Here is a 23,563-nt window from a genome sequence, read left to right on the forward strand (position 1 = left end):
ACAGCCCCGGGGAATCTTTGTAAAGGCTACGTAGTGATGCCCTGCTGGGTCACCTTGGTAGTGATTAATGGAGAGTCATGATCTCCGGGCAGAATGGGAATCACGGCTTGTGGGTAAAGTGCACAACCTCTGCAGAGTGTTTGAAAACTGATATATCAGCCGTGCTCACGGTTATGAGCGGCCAAGGGAGCTCCAGTGATTAGTGGTACTTGATCAGAGATACTTTGGTACAGGTGGTTATGAGATTGATGGTTTTGGTTATGACTATGGTGCTGGTAAGTGGTATTCTTTCCGTTTGGAAAGGGTACATCGGGTTAATAACTTGGGTTAATGCTAAAACTTGGCTTTCTACTAGTAAATAATAATCTGACCAACTAAAAGCAACTGCTTGACTTATCCCCACATAAAGCTAGCCCACTACAGCCAAACAGGATACTTGCTGAGTATGTTGATGTGTACTCACCCTTGCTCTACACACCAAACCCCCCCCCCCCCCCCCCAGGTTGTCAGCATTGCAACCACTGCTCAGGCGAAGATGAAGCTGTGGAAGGAGACTTCCAGGAGTTCCAAGACTACGACGAGTTCTAGGTGTGGGTTAGCGGCAACCCCCAGTCGGCTGCCTGTGAAGGCCGCGGTTATCTACGTTTCTTTTCCGCACTTTGATTTATTGTAAGAACTATATGGACGTCTCAGACGTACGATGTAATCGACTATTATTCCCTTTTAATACTATTTTGAGCACTGTGTGATGATGTCCATATTATGTAACTGCTGTGTACGTGAATAACTGATCCTGGCACGTACATGGTTTGCATTCGGTTTGCCTTCTAAAACCGGGTGTGACACCGGAGCTGCGGGCTGGCTCGGGAAAGCTAGGCGCGGTGCGGAGGGGGTAACAGGGAAGATGGCCGTGCATGAGGGCGAGCTTTATAGCCACTCGCGGGCACGACACGGGTGTGGGCACGGGGGTGGCCGAGGGCGCGTGGGGGCGTGCGTGCGAGCGTGCTCTGGGCGCGTTCCCGAGTGCCTGCCCACGTTGAACACGTGGTGGTTTGCTTCTGCCGGTGTTCAAAGGCTCGTTTGGTCGCCTTAGCGTGTAGATCTTAGCAAAAATCTCGTGTAAGGTATGTTCTCTGCACCATATCCTATCTTTTCCATGTGAGTTCCAAGCAAAGATATGGTAGGGGTTGAGAGATATTGTGGTGTGAAGTTGGCTCTGTCCGAGCTATCCAGCCCGAGACAAAAACCGTGTCAAGTCATGTCAAACGACTTAGGGTGAGGTTCAAATTTTTCCAGGGTGTTCTAGGGGTGTTTAGGCGCCATTTTGTTAATTGGGCCCTATGGTTTTGAGGTTTGGAAAAATGTGAACATGTTTGATCTTTGAAAGAGGGCTGGTTTTGAAAGTGAGAAAAATCTGATTTTTCTTTTATGCCCTTCTCTTTGGTGACCTTTTTTGGGGTTTTCTGAAACCTTTTTGGGGTCACTCTCTTACTATTTTTTGTAGGGTATTAAGTGTACTACAACTTTTATAATTAGCCCAAGTCATGATAATGTGGTTTACATAGCCTTTTTGCTATACTCCCCTCTAGGGCTCCATTTGCCTAAAGGGATTTGAATTAGGGTTTGAGCCATTCTCTCCTCTTTAGGTGCATGATAAGGCCAAAACATGACTTCTAAGATGGGTTACACCTACTTAGGATCTTGACCCCCAAGTTTGGTGTCTTCTGCTCAAATTAAACCACATGTGATGATGGGTTCACTAGTGTAGGCTTGAGTGAAAACCCTAAGTAACACCTGAGGTGTTACAAAGGGGTGCCCCTTCGAGGTTGTTAATGGCAGCAATTGCGGTGCCCATCCCTATGGTGATGTCTTTGGCCGCTGTGGAGGCTGACATATACCTGGACGACTACATTGTGGACGCCTCTATCGTGGGGACAAAAAAAGGATTTTGATAGCCGGTGGATTTGGTGAGTCTTGGCCAAGCATGCTTCATTTATGTTTGTCTTGCTTTTGTCTAACTCTCTGATTGTGGGTGTTAGGTGGAGAAATTGTTGCTTGCGGGGACACGGTTGCGAAGGGTACTCTTGGCATAGGGGACCCCTAGGATATTGTGCCATGGTGGAGGTTGGTGAGGGCGTAACTAATGTCGCGAACTCGAGAGAGGTGGATGTCACACCTAGATTTAAGGGATAAAGCCAGGTGTGTCTCATATGTGCGCCAAAGAAGAACATCACATATAATGACAAAGTGTATAGAGATAAATGTCACAAGTATCATTATTACATAGCGCAAGTCTTACAAAAAATAAATGATAACAATAAAGCGAACTAAATATTATTCCTTGGCGCCATCAAGCTGACAGGTAGACGCCACCTAGATAAGCTCATATTCCTCGTTGTAGGGCTCCTCTTGGACCACCTGCTCTTCACCTGTTGGGGGTTTATATATCACAAGAGTGAGCTCACAAAAGATCATAGCTCAACAAGTTAATTCCACAATGCGATGCAAATGACCAATTAAATTTAATTCCTTAAGTTACTCATGGGAGGGTCCGAGCCGCTCATGACCGTGAGCACGGCTGATATACCAATTTTACACTCTGCAGAACATCTTTAACCACAAGTCTTGTTACCCATCTGCCAAGGGGTCATGAATCCCACACATCTCTACCAAGGAAGCGAAGCAGGGTAACACTATGAGGCCTTTACAAAGTTCCGGTAGCTTCAGAAAATTCGCTACAGTTTCTAGGAAGCACAATGCAGAAATCCCCCATCTGACCGCCATCGCAGCAAAATCAACCCGAGAACCTCCCTACATCGACCACTCCCCTACTGCCCTTGCCCCTTTCGGGTAAGGTAGTCCTCCACTATCTTTCCTAATTAGTCAGCCAACGGCGTCCCATACCACCCTTGTGGTAGCACTGTTTTCCCGGGTGGTCGTTCCATGTTCCAATTAACATAATGGTCTTATCATGAACAGTAAATAACAAATTGAAAATAAAAGCATGATCATGAATAATGTGTATCCTAACACCCAAAACCACATAAAGCAATAGCAGGTAGTACCCAAAAGTTTAGTGGTAAACAAGGTATACAGATAGCCAAACTGGGGTGACCTATTGGGTCCCATCAAAATTAACCTATGCAGATCATAATGATTAACATGAACATTATTAGGTAAATAGAAGTGATCAAGGGCACAACTTTCCTTCCACGAGCTCCTGCTCAGTAACTTCCACCTGCTGAACAACTGGGTCCTCGGTCACTTGCTCGTCTACTCGAAGAAATACAAACAAACATGGTACATGGGAAATTAATATCACACCAAACATGAGATCATATTGCATAATAATATTCTACACATCGTAATGAGATTGTAGGAACAAGAACCACTATATTCGGAGTTACGATTTTCGAGTTATGATTTTCTGAAATTATTAAGTTCTTAGTATAGAATAAATTAAGTAGATAATTTCATGCTATGTTTCATGACTAAACAGAGTTACTAGATAAATATTAAAACAAAATTAATGCAATTAGAATGGATCAAAAAGGAATTAAAATGGATTTTCTATGAATTAAATGTGTTTCTGTAATTTTTTTTGTGCTAGAAAAGTATTTCCTATATTATTTTCCTAAATTCTTAGGTCACTGGACTGGGCACATAATTATCCAGGAGTATGGGGTCAATCTGTAAATGCCAGAGACCCGAATTAAATCCTGCTCTACTGCTGCAGGACGGTGGGTTAATTTCTCGGTTAACTAGGGGCTCATGTGCAATTTTACCACGACGAAGTGTCATCGGGTGGTCTTAGTGGTTCGATCTAAATTGGATGGTCCCGATTAGATCCGAGTTATTCTGAACCAGTACATAGCCGAAGCCTTCAGATCATAGATCAACGCTCAATATTCAAAGAACCCACGATCTACCCCAGGCCAGAGGATTTGGGATCTACGGTGGAGATTCAAGACGCGAAGGGGTAAGTTGTGAATCTAATCCCACACGCGCATACCGAATTCGACGGTCACGATTGGACCACGCCGAACGGGTATCTAAGTCCTAATCTAGGATGTTGGTAACAGATCCCACGGTGAATCCCTAACTCGCCTGGTTTCCACCGAAGAGTGGTGGCGCGCCCCTTTCATGCGGCGGAGCCATGGCTGAGGTTCTCCAACCCGCGCCCCGCTGTGCACCCGCCTAATCGCCGAGATGATACATCAAGCAAAGGACTTCACGAACCCGAGAAGAGTGACGCACCTGCGGAATAGCGGCGATGCCCCCCGATGAGGCTCGCATGCAGCCTTCCGGTGGTTGCGCTGCTCTGGCGAGCAATTCGCTGCGAGCCGCACACCACACACGCCTGGCGAGCCCACATGTCACCTTCCGCAAACGTGGCGCAACACCGACCCACTCAATTAGGTTCCAATGGCGCCGTGGGGATAGAGATGGCGGCGGCAGTTTGCTTTCCTCGCACGGTGGTGACCGCCGACCGCAAAATTCGCGCGATGGCGAAAAGGATGTATGGGGTTGAGGGGGTAATCTCCGAGCATAGGTCTCTTATATCCGCAGAGCAGCTGGCATCCTGCCTGCCGTCACCAAACCCCGTGGATTCGGCGGTCATCTCGCATGCGACGGTTACACCACGGGAAATGCCTGACGACGCGGGGCCATTGACCAGCGAAACGGAGCAAGTTCGCGAGAGAAGCACGGGCTGCCAAGCGGGTCCCAGTGGTCAGCATGGGCGCGCTGCGCAGGCCACTTGGGCCGGGGACCAGGTAGTGCGTAGGTGGGCCGAAGGCGAGGAACCGGCCCATTTGGTTGTCTCTTTTTCTTTTATTTAATTTTCTCTTTTTGTTTACTATTTTCCTTTTCCCAATTCAATTTGGTTTCAAAATCAATTAAGGTGTTATTATGAATATTAGCTCCACTGGTTACGATAATATTATTTATTTATTAATATTATTTTTATTCTTTTAACTCTTTTGCTCCCATATTTTTAGAACTCAATTGAATTTTGAGGCTAGTTTTATTTTAGATATAAGTTTGAGTTCGATGCACAAACAATAAAATTCCAGCATGATGCATGAGTTCATGTGTTTGTATTTGGTATTTATTTGCAAGAAAATATTTTTCATGAATAAATCACATAACCCAAAGAGTTCCTTAATTATTCCCAATGACATGAGCCATGGGGACTCTATACTAGGGTTTACAAATCCTACCCCCTTAAAAACAATCTCGGCCTCGAGATTAAGAGAAACTAGGGAAGAGATGGTGTTGGGGGCCTTCATCTTCCAAAGGTCCTCAAAAACACGCCTAACATGTTTTCCAAGTATAATATATACACAGGGACCTTCGGCCTTGGGATGAAGCTGTACATGATATGAAAAGCACATTTCGAGAGAAGGATGAACCAGTTCCGAAGCTACCTATGGAGAAGCTTCGGCTTAGCAGTGAAAAACGGAACCGACTTAAAGGGATAAAGGTTGTTTAGTCCTTGATATATTATCCTTAAGACAATAATAAATGTCAAGGGCATGAATGTAATTTTACACAGGCTGCGTCTTGTGCCTATAAATAGATGAACAGTAGCACTGTACTGTTCACGCTGACTTGTATTCACTCGCACGTCACGCTTGGATTTTTACCTTCTGTCAAGCCGAAGGTATAAATGTAATTCGATACTGTTCATGTTCATTCATGATAAGATAATAAAAATATTCTGATGATGTCATATAATTATTCATGTTATTTTTCATGTTTCATATGCTTCTACTTTTTTTACTATATACTGAGATGATGAAGGTATCTCCTTCATAACCTTCGTCTGAAGGCCATTATATCCTAAGGGAGATAATGTTTCGAAGGACGAAGGTCTTTTACTATTAACATTTTGTGTTGCCTTGTTCTTAACTCATAGCATTTGAGAACAAGTCCCCAACATTGGCGCCCACCTTTGGTGAACTCATTCGACCACTTTCGGCAAGCTGTGACCTTCGTCATGCCGCCAAAGAAAGCTTCAGGACTAGGGGCTACACTGCAGCCACTAGACGTCAACCAAGACACATTGCGCGAAGCCCGAAGCCAAAAAAGGAAGGCTACAAGTCCAACGCCTCAGGAGGAAGAGTTGGACCAAGAGATTAGGGATCTCGAAGCTATTCATCAATAGGTCTAGAGGAAAAAGGAGAAAATGCTTCGTCTCGCCGATCTTCAGAAGAAGATCGATGAGGCCGCTGAAGAAATGCGCCATCTCACTCAAGATGACTAGGACCGAAGGCCTCAGCACAAGGAGCTTCGTCAAGAGGGCTCATTCAACGAAGTTGAATGGTACAATGACTTTCATCATGGTAGCTTTACTTTTGATGATGCTTCTCCCCTGGCAGCAGAATTGCAGGCCATTCCATGGCCACAATCCTACAAGACACCCCAGTTGGCCATGTACGATGGGCACTCAGACCCAAACCAATTCTTGATGAGCTATGAGGCAACAATATCCTCATATGGAAGCAACGCCGCTGTCATGGCAAAGTCCTTCGTCATGGCAGTCTGAAGTGTGGCCTAGACATGGTACTCTTCTCTCCGGCCAGGGACAATCACGTCATGGCAGAAGCTTAAGGACATGTTGGTCACCAGTTTTCAAGGGTTTCAGATGAAGCTAGTCACTGCTCAGTCCTTGTTCCAGTGCACACAAGACCATGAGGAGTACCTTCAGGCGTATGTCCGAAGGTTCTTGCGTCTGAGAGCACAAGCGCCCATAGTGCCCAATGAAATCGTCATTGAGGCCATGATCAAGGGTCTTCGGCCAGGGCCTACGACTCAATACTTCGCCAGGAAACCCCCCAGACTCTGGAGAAGCTACTTCAGAAAATGGATGAGTACATCCGGGCTGATAATGATTTCCGCCAAAGAAGGGAGGAAGCTTATAGGTTTTCTGAGATGACTAGGGGCTTCAGAGGATGAATCCACCCTAGACATGTCATTTCAATCCACAACTCTAGTCAGAATGATGACAGAGGAAGCCAGCTTCAGAGGCCACAGCAAAGCTCACAGTCTTCAGTGCACCAGCAGAGCTCTTTCAAGCCACCAGCTCCAAGGGGCAGAGGTGGCAGGGGCTTCGGAGGAAGATACGGGGACTAGCCTAGGAAACTCTACAGCTTATTCTGTGGTGAGGACAAGGGCCATACTACAAGAACATGCCAGGTCACCATCCAGAAGCAAAAAGAGATTGCCGAAGCAGAAGCGCGACAGAATCAGTCGAAGCGGGTTTTACACACTAGTTCGTGCTATTCTCCCTATATACCAGAATACGTGGGTAATCAACCTGCAGCTTCTGTTACTTCGGCAAGTCACTCACAAGCTTCCTGGCCTTAGCTACCATTACCACCACCAATGCCACCTACTCATACCCGAAGCCAGCAGCCAGAAGGGCATCAGCACACCCAACAGCAGCACGACTTCAGGGAGAAGTCCGAAGCTCGTACAGTCAACAGCACTGTACCAAAGTCAAAGCATATATACTGAGAAATATCCTATTTTTGATGAACCTTTATCTTTTACACCATTTTATTTTCTGTGTGAAAAACAAGTAATGAAGAACGTAATTTCAATTTCTTGTAATAATTGTGCCTACACCAGAGTGAAATATATCTTCCTCATGGATTTACGAAGTTCGAAAGACGTCTCTAAGGGAACGAAGTAAATTTTGAAGCTCAAAAGTCGTTCCTAAGGGGATGCAGAGCCAAAAATTTATGATCCGAAGCTTCAAAAGTCGTTCTTAAGAGAGTGCAGTGTAAGTTTTCTGCTCAAAAGTCGTTCCAAAGGGAATGCAGAGCAAAAAGTTGACGAAGTTACAAAAAATCATTCATAAGGGAGCGCAGTGTAAGTTTTCTGCTCAAAAGTCGTTCCAAAGGTGATAGGAACGGGGGTGCCCGATCTTCCGTCAGGTGAAGATAACTATCAATTTGGTGGAGATGTCACACAGACGATCCGGCTTCCAATCAACACGACTAGAACCCCGCAATCGCAGCACCACTTCTCCTCTGGTCATCAACCGTGCACTGTGCGATTGACCTCGCCACGAGGGCTAATTCCTGCCTGAGAATCAAAGACACAAGCAAGAACAAGAAAGAACACAATCTAGAATATTGCGGATGAATGATTAAGCTCACAAGTTGGGGTCTCACAAACCGATCGACGGCGGCTGTTCTCGACAGATCTAAACTTAAGCAAAACCCAACCCTAATGTGACGGCGGCTGCTGAATAAATAGAGTATTAGGGCGTGCGTGACCCCTGGACTCGCCCCTAATGGGCTCCGACGCGATACACGGGCCAAGGGCCCAACAGACGGTGTCGTAGCACCAAAATAGAATCTGAACTCTGACTTGTTTCGATGATTCCCGTTGACTCCGGACGAATTTTAGGGTGGAACCAGTTGGGTTGGCTAGATAATCTTCTTATCTTTGCAACCATATCTAGTCCATCGCAATTGGAGTCCGGATGCATCTTGGGCATCCATTTTAGTGCAGACTGGTCCTGGAACCCGAGATGGAGTCGTAGCCGAGTCGGACTTGATCTCCTTCCTGTTGTGGCGCCCTTGCTGCTCCTCCTCAACACCTAGGCCTTTCTCAAGTCCTTTCTGGTCCTCTCCAAAGTTCCTAATCATCAAAACATCCATGGCCCCAAGCGTAAGCTCTAAAACACAATTGACTAGGGTAGAACGTACCTGGAGATTTAGCTGTCGTGCACACGATCGTGTTATCGGTCCATTCATTGTATGTATAGAAGTGATGTCCTCATCATCCTCCTCCTCTTGAATTGGAGTCGTCCTCGACTCGATCTCATCTTCGTCACCCATATATGGTTTCAAATCTGAAATGTTAAAGGTGGAACTAACCCGAAAATCTGGAGGCAACTCAGGTGGTAATCCAGGGGGTATCTTAGAGGGAAACACATCCATGTCCTCATCATCCTTCCCCTCTTGAAGTGGAGTCGTCCTCGACTCAAGCTCATCTTCTTTTCCCAAATATGGCTTTAAATCTAAAATATTAAATGGTCCAGCAGCATGGCTGGGCAAGCTCGCTCTAGGAATCAAATCAATCTGGTGCTCAATCCCACGAATGGGAGGAAGTCCAGGAGGTAACTCGGAGGGAAAAAACATCTCGGAACTGCTGCAAAAGGTTAGTCACAGATGCAGGCAAAGTGCTAGCAATATCATCAATAGAAAAGAAAGCATCTTTGCAAACCAAGGCATAGCAACAAGCATCAGTAGCATGAGTTTCAAGAAGATCAAATTTAGTAGCAAGCATGACAGGAGCTTTCAATTTAATTTGTTGCTGAATTTCTGTCTCATTAGTTGGTTCTTTATGGGTACTTGCAGTTCTACCTTTATCAGCTTGTACAATTTCAGTAAGAGTCAAAGGTAGCAAAGTAATGTTTTTATCTTTATGCCAAAAAGTGTATGTATTACTCCTACCATGGTGACATGCATCAGTATCATATTCCCAAGGTCTACCCAACAAAAGAGAACAAGCTTCCATAGGTACTACATCGCAATCCGCATAATCAGAATACATACCAATGGAGAAATGCACTCGTACCATGTGTGTTACCTTAACCTTGCATGAATCATTGATCCACTGAATGTGGTATGGATGTGGTCGTGGACGTGTGGTCAAGCCAAGCTTCTTGACCAAATCTGATCTCACCAAATTATTGCAGCTTCCACCATCAATAATAACACGTGCACGCCGATTCTCGATGGAGAAGAAAGTCTGGAACAAATTATGGCATTGCTGCTTCTCTGATGATTCAGGCTGAGAACTAAGAACACGCTGCACCATGATGCTTCGAATGTTCACCGTAGCATCAGCACCAAGCATGGCATCATCATTATCAGCAACATCACTGGAGTCATCATCGTCACCCTCACCGTCGGAAGCACTAATGTAGCCATCATCCATAGCAATGTATGTTCGCTGACTCGGGCAATCCTGCTTCACGTGACCAATCCCATGACAGCGGTGGCAAACAATACCCGAAGAACGACCACTAGAAGGTGCTGTAGGTGCTGGTGAATTCTGTTTCTTGGCAGGTACCTGCAAAGGAAGTTTACCAATATGTGCAGCAGGTGTCGAGGAAGGTGTATGACTCGAGGCAGGTGTGTGCGTCTGTGATGTAGAGGAGGTGCCAAAAGTAGCCCTAGGTCGATGTTGGCGTCCCTGCAATTCCTTCTCTGTAAGCATAGCAAACTGGAACAACATGTTGACAGTGTTAAATTCTTTGTAATCCACAATGTCTTGAATGTCACACCGCAAACCTGAATAAAAATGGTAAAGAGCGTCCTCATGTCCCTCTACTATCCCACAATGCTACAATCCCTTCTGAAGCTCAGCATAATAATCTTGAACGGATGTATCCCCTTGCTCTAAACGCATCAATTTCTTACGTAATTCTCTATGATAAGATGGGGGAACAAATCTATCGCGCATAGCTACCTTAAGATCTTCCCAAGTCGTAGGTGCTTTACCATCCCCAACTAGACCAGTCCACCAAACAATAGCAAAATCTTTAAATTCACTAGTGGCTTGTCTAACTTGATGTCGTTCAGGTACAAGGTGGGCAGCAAATTTCTGTTCTATCGTCATCTCCCAATCAAGATATCCCTCAGCATCATAATGACCCGAAAAAGATGGTATAGAAAATTTAACCTTAGCATAAGGGTCGTCAGGAGCATGATTGTTATTACCTTGCTGGCGGTGTGGCATACCTTCTGTGTTTTGATGAAGACGACGACAGAGGCGCAAATCTCTGGTGGCCGCTTCATCATAATTACCTTCTTCATCAATCACCGCATCATCGGGAAGACATGGACGAGGAGGTGGTGGCAGTGCTTGTTGTTGCGTCTCCAACACAGCAAGTCTGTCGACGATCTGGGACAGTCATCGATCCAGCCTCTCGTAAGTCCTGCCAAGGTCCATGTTAATAAAGGCATCATGCACTGACTTGTGGACCGTCTCCTCCATTTGCTCCTTCAGGAGCTTGTTGTTTGCCTCAAGATCTTGGCGGCTAACACATTCATCGAAGTCTGTAGGGATCCTTGCTTCTTTGTCGTCGCCTGCCATCGAAACACAAAAACAGGGAACAAACAGTGAAGGTTATCCCTAATAATCTCACTACACACTCCTCTCGGGTGGAACACAGGAACACGCTCTAATGTATCTTACCAAGCTCTTACAAGTGTCTGACGAAATACAAGCAAAGAATGGTACAATTGGAGGCTGGTTCGTGATACTTACCAAGAGGTAGTGAAACCGAGATTGCAAGGTCAAATCTGTATTGATCAGAAGATATAGTATGTGGAGCTGTAGGACAGGCACAATATGTATGTGACTGTGGAACAAAATCGAGTGCAGATTAGCGAAGTTCAATAAGTGTCCAAAGCACAAGTCACAATTGCTGGCTAAGACGTGTCCTATCGAAGCACAATAAGATAAAAGTAACAAACTAGCAGAATGGCAGTTCTGTAAATAGCGCAGATTTTTCAGCACTAGTAGAAATCAAAGGCACGTTTCCAAAGGAGTACCAGCAAACGAGCTAGAAATATTCTGAACTTTTTTATCACTAATCCAAAATCACAATTGATGGAAGCACACAAAATTTCACTTGAAACAGAGTTGTATTGTGGCCTAGAGAAATTCACAAAGGATCTCTAAAATTCCTGAAAACACTTAAACAATTTTTTAAATTATCTTCCCGATTTTTTTGAATTTTTCGACCGAACCAAACAGGCCGTAGGCGAGTTTGGGTCACCCCAGAATGGAGTCAGGAATCTGCTGTAAAAATTTGAGCTCAAACGGAGCACCGAGCGAAAAGTTATGCCCGTTTTATGGAAGGTACCTCAAGTTATGGTTTTCCAGGGCACAAATTGGTAGGAACCGTAGCGGCGGCTATAGAACACAGGGGCACAAACCTCCCAGGTATAAGAAATAGGTAAGCACCAGATGATGAAACAAGGAGGGCTGCAATGCAATGCGGCTTGCAACCTAATCTAGGGCTAGCGTGGCGAGAATTCACACAAGGCGGCTAGCGAGGCAAATCGAGTAATGTGGTGTCTCGACTTGTAATCTGGGTAAGGTGGATGGGATAGCGGCGGAAACAAATAACAGCGATGGAGCGGTTGAACTACGATGACGACACGACCTAAACCAGCAACAAGACTCGACACGGACACAAACTCAACAAAGCAATCTGAAATGAAATTGCAAGGCTAAACAAGGGTTCTAGGACAGCGGAATATATTTTTTCTATGGCAATTATCTGGAGTTATAGGATGAAAAACCTAAACTAAACTAGGGTAAGCCTGACGGTAATACCTGAGTCTTTGAATACCACTTGATAGGAACGAGGGTGCCCGATCTTCCGTCAGGTGAAGATAACTATCGATTTGGTGGAGATGTCACAGAGACGATCCGGCTTCCAATCAACACGACTAGAACCCCGCAATCGCAGCACCACTTCTCCTCTAGTTATCAACCGTGCACTGTGCGATTGACCTCGCCACGAGGGCTAATTCCTGCCTCAGAATCGAAGACACAAGCAAGAACAAGAAAGAACACAATCTAGAATATTGCGAATGAATGATTAAGCTCACAAGTTGGGGTCTCACAAACCGATCGACGACGGCTGTTCTCGACAGATCTAAACTTAAGCAAAACCCAACCCTAATGTGACGACGGCTGCCGAATAAATAGAGTATTAGGGCGTGCGTGACCCCTGGACTCGCCCCTAATGGGCTCCGACGCGATACACGGGCCTAGGGCCCAACAGACAGTGTCGTAGCACCAAAACAGAATCTGAACTCTGACTTGTTTCGATGATTCCTGTTGACTCCGGACGAATTTTAGGGTGGAACCAGTTGGGTTGGTTATATAATCTTCTTATCTTTCTAACCATATCTAGTCCGTCGCAATTGGAGTCCGGATGCATCTTGGGCGTTCATTTTAGTGCAGACTGGTCCTGGAACCCGAGATGGAGTCGCAGCCGAGTCGGACTTGATCTCCTTCCTATTGTGGCGCCCTTGCTGCTCCTCCTCAACACCTAGGCCTTTCTCAAGTCCTTTCTGGTCCTCTCCAAAGTTCCTAATCATCAAAACATCCATGGCCCCAAGCGTAAGCTCTGAAACACAATTGACTAGGGTAGAACGTACCTGGAGATTTAGCTGTCGTGCACGCGATCGTGTTATCGGTCCATTCATTGTATGTATAGAAGTGATGTCCTCATCAAAAGGGAATGCAGAGCCAAATACCGCCAAATTATAAGGCGAAGAAGTTCAAAAGTCGTTCCTAAGGGGATGCAGAACTTATACCACCGAAATAGAAGGTGAAGAAGCTCAAAAGTCGTTCCTAAGAGGATGCAGATCTTAGACTCAAAAGACATTCCTAAGGGGATGCAGAGTCTTTAGCATCACATCATACATCATATTGCATCAACAGAAAGATCGAATACGAAGCAAATCTTTGAGAATACTTCGTTGAATGAATATGTGCTACGGCACGAAACAAGCTTTGGGTGACAGTTCTATCAGATCTGCCCTAGAAGGGGTTTCCTTCTTTACGAAGCATGAAAAGAAGGGAAGGTGTTTTTTCGCTGAAGGCTCAAAAAGCGGTATGTGTGTATGTTTCATGCATCGCAAAGAAATAAATTACAACAATTTACATATTCGATTCAATGTTACATACATCAAATGTTACATAGTTTTGTTACAATAGAAGCTTAATCTTCATTCAAGTGTTCCATACATCAAGCGTTTCAAAAATATTATTACAAAATCTATTCTTCTCTAAGGACCTTTTCTGCGACTTCATTCAATAGTGTATCGACGAATTCGTCGATAATGGAGTTCGTCATGCTTATAATATCTAGTGCTTTCTTCATTTCTGGATCAGCTAGGGGATTGTACGGCTCTGGTGGCAGGGATAGTTCAGCTGAAGTGGGTAAACTGATTAGTTCGAAGCCACAAAGCAAGTACCGAAGCCAAAAAAAATCAAAAAACAATACCTATATGCCTTTCTCGTTCAGCAGCCTCTTCAACTCGCTTTGCTTCTGCCCGGGTGTCTTTTTCATTCTTTTTTATAATTTCGTTGGCCAGCTCTCGGCCACCGTTAACCCAGACATCGGAATAAAACTTCCCGCCCATTAAAGTCGCTTCGGCTGAAGGATCCTTCGTATCGTCTATGGAGAAGGCAGCTTCGGCCTGGGCTATAGCCTTAACGTGATCACATCCGGCCTTCTCCAAAATAGCTACAATTCCATGAGCGCCGGAGAAAGCACAAATATCCCCGCGGTCATTCAATATTTCCTCGAAGGCTTCGGCTTCTCCACTTATCCATTCAATAACGCCCTCGGGATCGCCTCGGATAAAATTTTCTTTAGAAGAGTAGGCGCCCACTTTGGAGAAGCTAGTTTTTAATTTCTTCATGCAATCCAAAGATTTTTCAAAACACTTTTCCTTGGATTCGCGAAGTTCTTCAACATTTTTCTCTAGCTTATTCTTCCAATATTCACTAATCTCTTGGTTAGCCTGTGCGAGCACGCAGTTCTCATTAGCTTCGGCCAATTGTCTCCGAAGGTCTTCAACCTCAGATTTTTGGGCTTCGGCCTGAGCTTTTACTTAGCTTCGTCTTCTTTTATTTTACTCACCAAAGAAATCAAAATTTTGTCTTTCTCTAGACCTTCATTTCTCAGTTCAATCACCTCTGAGCGAAGGTTGCTAAGAGCTATTGTGCAGGCTTCGTCTTCAGTGCTCTTTTGTGCCCTCAAGGCATTACTAGGAATCAGGCCCTGCAAAGAAGAAGAAAGAATTGAGTATGACAATAAGATACTTCATTTCCAACTTCAAAGTTAACTTTTATACCTTTATACTATTGTACGCGAGGCTATCAGCAAGATCATTCTTCGACATAATCGAAAGGCCTTCCTCAAGCTTTGGAAATCTCATACTTTTAGCTATCTCCCAGCAAACGGATATTTCTTTGTTGTCCGAGAGGCAGTATAGGAAATCGTCCTCGTTAGTGCCATTAAACACTAAGGCTCCTTTCGGATATTTCAGTTTTTGGGCATAATGTCTGGTTTCCAGGATTTCTTCTTCGGATAATTTTTTCCCTGAAGCATGTCAAAAAATGTAATCAATATCTTCAACTAGGGCTTTGGGGATAGGAGATTTTGTTTTTTCTGCCATGTTTTGCCCTGCTGTCATGTCGGTATCTGAAGTTTGTTGATCAGATTTATCTTCAGGCACGACAGCCTTCGTCTCGATGGGCGTTGAAGGCCTAGCTTCGGCTTCGGCTTGGACTTTGGCAGCTTCAGCAATTTTCTTAGTAGGACCAGGGATCAAGGCCTTTGTGGTCTCCAAGAAAGCGTCCAGCACGCTGGCCATCCTCCTCCTCTTGGGAGTTGTGGCAGGAGCCTTTTGCACCTTCGGCAATTTTGCCTCTGCTGGTGGGCTCAGAATTTCTAGTATTTTCACTGTTTTTTCCACCTGTGGCTCTTTGGCCTTATCATCCTTAGCTTCGGCAGGCCCGACTATAGGCACCTTCGGCACTACAATCAGCTCTTCAGCGCTCTGCACAATCGAAGCAGCTTGTTTTGCTTCGGCAGTTGAAGAGGTTCCTTCGCCAAATTCAGGCACTATGGCCGGTTCAATATATCGCGGCCGGTGGGTCAGAACCTTCATTTTCTTGCCTTTCAGCATAACAGTGGTGACCGAAGCGACACTTTTTCTCTTCTTCCCTTGCCTTCGCAGCGGGTAGTGATAGTCAGGGTATACGAAGCCAATTGCATCAAATACTCTGTTCAATCTTTTCTTCCCCCGGCCCCCGAAGGCTGCGGACAAGGCATCATCTTCGGCCTTGGAATATGTCCCAAGCAGCTCGTCACTGGTAGCTTCAATACATTTCAACCAGTCATCATTTGGTTTGTCAAACTTCTCTTTAAACTTGAAGGTATATTTCAATCAAACCAGGCCACCTTCACTGGAGTCGACAGTAGTTTCCTTCGGCATATCCTAGCTCTCCACAAGTGGCCATACCCTGAAGGATATGTGATCTTGAATTAAATCCCTCGTGCCAATGAAGGTGCAAACAGTACTAAAGGCCTTCTGGCATGCTTCAACATCGCTATCAATATCCACCTTCGGCCTTCGGAGGCCGAAGCGAGACCAGATGGGGCGCTAGATAATTTCCTTGATGTCTTCCCTTTTAATGAGATCATTTTAACATAAAACCACTCCTCCATCCAGGCCCCGGGCCATCTTTTCCGGTATGTTGGCACCGGGTAACTTAGATTAGAGCGGGCAATGAACCCGTAGCAGCCGAAGTTGTTGTGGTATTGTTCTTTGCCAATAGCCTTCGTCTCGTATAAAAGCACGTGCATACTGCAGAAGCACTTCGCGCTCGGCTCTAGCCCCTGGCTTCTTACAGCCCAGACAAACATCCCAATCCTAATTATAGCTTTGGGGGTAATCTGATGAAGAAAAATCTGAAAAATCTTTAATACCTCAACCACAAATTTGCTTAGTGGGAACCGGAGACCTGCTTTCAGGAAGCTTCGGTAAATAACAACTTCGTTTTCCTCAGGAGCAGGGGTAGTGCTGTCTCCTCCAACCCTCACAATGGACATATCACGGAAATATCTTCCCCTCATGGCGTCAATATGACTTTGTTTGATGCTCAATTTCCCGAAGATTGTAAGGCTTGGCCGCCAGGGCCGATCCTTAGAATCTTCATCTCCACTCTCCACATCATAACTATCACTGTCATCAGAATCTTCAGACAAGCCCTCCATTATCTCCTTAGTAATTTTCTCTGTGTTCGTCTTTGCCATAGATTCATAAAACCCAGCAATGAAAGGATCCGCAACTTTCTTTTCTTCATACAGCTTCTTCTCCTCAGTTATCTTCTCCTCAGACATGGGGCAAACGTCTTTAAACCAAAGCTCGAAAAGCTCAAAAATCAGACAAGAGCTAGTGAGCAAAAGCTAAAAATTTGAGAAAATAACGCAAACAGCAGAAATGGCGTATCAAATACTGCTGCTATGTGTTCATAGTTATACGCCTAGTGCCCTGCAACTTGGCGGGCCCCATCTGTCATTGAGTTTCGCTATTCTAGCGAAGGGAAGGTGTTTTTTCGGACCTTCGGCTTAAGGCCTTCATTCATGTCGCAGTCTGAATTTATTGTTATAACAAATTAATACTGTGAGGGGCTACTGTTGGGGGCCTTCATCTTCTGAAGATCCTCAAAAACACGGCTAAACTGTTTTCCAAGTATAATATATACACAGGGACCTTCGGTCTTGGGATGAAGCTGTACACGATTTGAAAAGCACAGTTCGAGAGAAGGATGAACCAGTTCCGAAGCTACCTGTGGAGAAGCTTTGGCTTAGCAGTGAAAAACGGAACCGACTTAAAGGGGAAAAGGTTGTTTAGTCCTTGATAGATTATCCTTAAGACAATAATAAATTTCAAGGGCATGAATGTAATTTTACACAAGTTGCGTCCTGTGCCTATAAATAGATGAACAGTAGCATCGTACTGTTCACGCTGACTTGTATTCACTCGCACGTCACGCTGATTTTTACCTTATGTCAAGCCGAAGGTATAAATGTAATTTGATATTGTTCATGTTCATTTATGATAAGATAATAAAAATATTCTGATGATGTCATATAATTATTCATGTTATTTTTCATGTTTCATATGCTTCTACTTTCTTTACTATATACTGAGATGATGAAGGTATCTCCTTCATAACCTTCGTCTGAAGGCCATTATATCCTAAGGGAGATAATGTTTCGAAGGACGAAGGTCTTTAACTATTAACATTTTGTGTTGCCTTGTTCTTAACTCATAGCATTTGAGAACAAGTCCCTAACAGATGGGGAAATTCTATTCGCAGCTCTTCTTCTCTTTCCCACGTAGCTTCATCCTCACCATGATGACTCTGTTGCACTTTGCACATTTTGATCACTTTACTCCTCGTGACACGAGTCAAAGTATCAAGGATCTTGATAGGATACTTAGTATAAATCAGATCATCCTGAACACTAAGATCCTCCATAGGTAGTTGCTCATCAGGTACCCTGAGACACTTCTTCAACTGGGATACATGGAAGACACATCATGTACATCCGCAAGATGGTCGGGTAGTTCCAGTTGATAGGCAACTTCCCCCACTCACTTTAGGATCAAGAAGGGACCAATAAAGCGAGGGGACAACTTCACCTTGATTTTAAACCTCCTCATGCCCCGAACTGGTGACACTTTCAAATACACGTGATCACCCTCCTTGAATTCTAACTGCCTTCTCTGGGTATCTGTATAGCTTTTCTGTCTTGACTGCGCAGTTCTCAAGTTCTCCCGTATCAAGCGTACATGTTCTTCTGCCTCTTGTATAATTTCTGGCCCAAAGAACTGTCTTTCACCAGTTTGATCCCAATATAGAGAAGTCCTGCACCTTCTGCCATATAAAGCTTCAAACGGGGACATCTTCAAACTAGCCTAGTAAATGTTATTGTAAGAGAACTCCGCATAGGGCAAACTCTTATCCCAACTGCCACCATGTTTAAGAGCACAAGCTCTTAACATATCTTGTAGTACTTGATTGGTTCTCTCGGTCTGCCCATCAGTTTGAGGATGGTAGGTCGAGCTGAAATTCAATCTTGTATCCAAGCATTCGTGCACCTTCTGCCAAAACCGAGAAGCAAACTGATATCCTCGGTCTGACACAACCTTCTTAGGCACTCCGTGTAGACAAACTACCCGTGTCATGTACAACTCTGCTAGCCTGGCTCCTGAATATGTGGTCTTCACTGGGATAAAGTGGGCTACTTTAGTTAGCCTGTCCACAATCACCCATATAGAGTCATACCCAGTAGATGTGCGGGGTAGACCTACAATGAAGTCCCTGCTAATTTCTTCCCACTTCCACTCAAGTATCTTAAGCGGGTGTAGCAAACCAGCAGGTCTCTGATGTTCAGCTTTCACCCTCTCGCAAACGTCACACAATGCTACATGTGAAGCAACATCCTTCTTTAGACCATACCACCAATAATTTTGTTTTAGATCTTGATACATCTTGGTACTACCAGGATGAATGGAGTAGGCTGAGTCATGTGCTTCCCTCAATATGGTTTCACGAAGACTATCAATCTCAGGGACACAAATCCTTTTCTTGAACCAGATCGTTCCCTGCTCATCTTCTATGAAGTCTGGACCCCTACCTTCTGCCATGAGATCTTTGATCTCTTGAATTTTAACATCACCGATTTGACCTTCTCATATTTCCTGCTCCAAGGTAGGTTCCACTTCTATGGTAACTCCTTCTGTGTGAGCAACTATTCCTAGGTTGAGCTTTGCAAAATCTTCCGCCAACTCATCAGGTAGCTGGGTAACAAAAGCTGCATGAACATGTTCCTTCCGACTTAAGGTATCCGCCACCAGATTCGCCTTGCCCGTATGATAGTGAATTTCCAAGTCATAATCTTTGATGAGCTCCAACCAACGACGTTGCCTAAGGTTGAGATATTTCTGAGTGAAGATATACTTTAAGCTCTTATGATCTGTGTAGACTTGGCACTTCATCCTCATAATATAATGCCTCCAAATCTTGAGAGCGTGCACTACGGCTGCCAGTTCTAAGTCATGAGTGGGGTAGTTCAACTCATGTTTCCGTAACTGGCGAGACACGTAGGCAATGACATGTCCTTCTTGCATAAGAACACATCCCAAGCCCTGGCGACACGCATCACAATATATGTCAAATCTCTTATGTAGATCTGGCATAATCAACACTGGGGGTGACATCAATTTACACCTCAATTGATTGAAACTCTCTTGGCATTCATGAGTCCACTTAAACTCTTTTCCCTTCTCCAATAGTGAGGTCATAGGCTTCGCTATCTTGGAGAATCCTTCAATAAAACGCCAGTAATAACCCGCGAGTCCTAGGAAACTTTAGACCTCAGTGACTGATTTTGGTATCTTCCAACCCACTATCTCCGTTACTTTAACCGGATCCACTGAGATTCCACCTTTGGAGATGATATGCCCAAGGAATGGTACTTCATCAAGCCAGAACTCACACTTGCTAAACTTGGCATATAGAGTTGATTATCCCTCAGCTTCTGTAGTACCAATCGCAGATGTTCCTCGTGATCACTATCATTCTTGGAATAGATCATAATATCGTCGATGAATACCACGACGAATCTATTAAGATACTCCATGAACACCTTGTTCATTAGATTCATGAAGTAGGCTGGTGCATTAGTTAAGCCAAACGACATGACTGTGAATTCATATAGACCATATCAGATAGAGAAAGTCGTCTTGGGAATATCATATAGCCTAATCTTCATTTGATGATAACCCGATCTGAGATCAATTTTAGAGAATACCCTAGCACCTCTCATCTGATCAAATAAATCTTCAATACAGGGTAAAGGATACTTCTTCTTAATTGTGACATCATTAAGTGACCTATAATCCACACACATCCTTTGTGAACCATCTTTCTTTTGTACAAACAGAACTGGTGCTCCCAAGGTGAGGAACTCGGACGAATGTACCCTGCCTCTTGTAATTCTGATAATTGTTTTTTAAGTTCTTTTAATTCTTTCATTGACATCCTATATGGCCTTTTTGAAATAGGAGCGGTTCCAGATAAGAGATCAATAACAAATTCAACTTCCCTATTTGGTGGCATTCCGGGTAACTCCTTAGGAAAGACATATGGAAAGTCCCTAACCACACGGATGATTCTGCCCACAAATTTTCTATCTACTAGATGTATGGTGGGTCGGGTAGAAGCAGTTATGGTAATCTCGACTTTGAATCTTTATTCTTTTGGGCTGGTGAGTTATACGGTTCCCTTAGCACAATGTATGACTGTCTTTGCTTTTCTTAACCATGACATACCGAGTATCAGATGTATACTGTTTTCTTCAATACTATAGGCGTAGACCAGAATTCCCTTTCCATAACTGTCAGATAAAGATTTGTAAAGGTGAGAAACGTCTTGAAAGATAATCATCCTCAATTGTTAGAGAGAAAAATGAATTTTCAGCAAAATAGATTTGCAAATATTGGGGTGAATTGATATTAAAATAAGTATTTACAAATGTAAATTAATGACGCGTGAGAAAAATATTGAATCGAGCGTCGTCACTCTTTAGGTAACACTGTTTTTTTCTTACTTTTGCATTTGATCTATAAACCGCATAATTGGAAAACGATAATAAGGTGAAATTCAACCTTTCTATTAGCAACACGTTAAATATTAAAAGATTATTTGAGATAATGTTGTAATATAATGTTTTATTATAATAAATTGAGCCTAATTAATTTCAAGGCTCGTGTGGAATTTTAGGTGTGTGAAATACTAGATATGTCATAGGGAAATTAGTACCACATTGCTAACTAAAAAGAATGTTTAGTCAACTTAAATACCGTGGTTTAGTGTTCATAGATTGAGATGTTTTTTTGACCAAAAGACTGTGTGCGAACTGCGAAGGTCCCCACAGTAAACGTCATTAGATTATAAGGAAGGTTGGAGAAATACTTACTAATTACAACATGCCATAATTTTAGGTGGTCGATCAGGTTTTTGGAGTGTTCTGCTTCCTCTACTTTCAGACCACATTTTGATCTACAATGCATAAACATCTTCAACACGTCACCTCTGACCAACTACACCGAATAGTTATGCTAAGATCATGTCGACTGATCTGTAGGGTATACCTTCGTCCTACCTTATTTTTCTTTTTACTTGTTCTTATCTACGAGTTCGTGTCTTTTTGACAAACTACTATTAATTTTGATTATGTATGTCATGCTTTTATATATTACTTTGTACATTAACTTGTATTTAAAAATTTCTATACTAAGTTCAACTGATAGAAATTTAGGTACCAAGAGTCCAAGACCTTTCATTGCCCTTGTCATTATCATCAAATGTGATACTAGCATAATTAATCATCACGGCCATTTATATGAATTGAGTTAAACACCTCGTGATCAACTATAAAGTATTGAATGCATTTTTTTTAATTAGCCTTGCAGTTACATATAAAAAGGAGATAAACTCTTTTTAGGTACCTAATTTTTTTGGGTTCTCATTTTAGTAACCAAATGGCACGTATCCTATTAACACCTTTTTATATAACAACTAACAAGAATCGAATATGATAGAGGATACGGCCATGCTGGTAGTTGTACCGTGCACTTGGGTTTTTCTTCCTTGTTTTTTCTTCGGTGCATGGGTGGACTAAATGAATCTGAAAGGGTTCAAAACATTGTTTTTCAACGTACGTGAAGTACGTACATATGCAAACAAATCATCATCGTCGATGCTGATGCTCCTCCTTTTCTCTGAAATGTTTGTAGTACGTCGAGATCTTAGCTTACGTACTGCTAGCTGCTTCTCATGATAACCTTTAATTTGGAGATGCAAGCAAGCATAGCTTTCATTAGTGACTAATAATAAAACAAATGAAGCCGTACCACGCGTCCCCTTTGCCGATGCGCAAAAATAAAGGTGCGTAGTACCTTGGCAGTCGCCTTCTTCTTCTCTCCTATCATGGCCGCGCGATGGCCTCTCTTTTTCTTCTTCGTGCATGCACGGGCCATGCATGCATCTTTCTGCGGCCGCTGCTTTTTCCCTGAAACAGGACCCTGCCGGTCTGCTCCATTCTGCGTCATTTATTTCATATTTAATCCGTAACCGATAACGTTAAATTATGTTTATTTAAATTAAAGTATAATCACACTAAAAATTAATATTGACCTATTCAAACTTACTACCGCTGATAGTCGAGTATGAATCATTAATGTTGTAATTTACGTTACATTTCACGTATAATTCTGCTGCATTCGGTCACCATCTGCCAGCCAATCCGTCTATCTATCTATCTATCCAGGCCCAATGGATCGGATCGATGTTCAGGATCAGGGACCAACTGATGAAATGATGTAAGATGGACCAGCATGTAAGCAGCAGAGAGCTTCCTTTCGATTCTGTCATATGGTCACACCACATGCCACTGCATGATGCTTGCACTGCTCGATCTTCTCTCTGCTGCCTGTGTGGTGCCTTTGGGTGATGGCAAGCAAGGCTGGCGATGGCACGCCGCATGGGCCTGCTCGCCGAAAGGGGCTAGTGCAGCTTCGCGGGAGGTACGAGAGGCACACCGCACACCATGGATCCATATGCATGCGTGATAGAGACCTTGTGGGGCACGGCCGGGAGGAGTTGAAGATCCCTGCATGCATTGGAAAATAAGACGTCGTTGGTGGGTCGTGCCTGTGTGATTATTGCTTGCACGCATGCATCATCTCCGGTACTTGCAAGAGCAAGCATTGATGCTATGGCGATTGATCAGCCAAATGCAGTACTACTACATATGTTCGGTTTCATCTAGCTATAATTGTTGGCGTCGATCCGGACATCAATCAGTGCGAGGTGTATCGGCGACGGTACTTTCTGCGGAAGTACGGACGGTCCACGGTCTAGT

The sequence above is a fragment of the Zea mays genome, chromosome 4 (genome assembly GCF_902167145.1).
Source record: "Zea mays cultivar B73 chromosome 4, Zm-B73-REFERENCE-NAM-5.0, whole genome shotgun sequence".
In the NCBI taxonomy this organism is placed as follows: Eukaryota; Viridiplantae; Streptophyta; class Magnoliopsida; order Poales; family Poaceae; genus Zea; species Zea mays.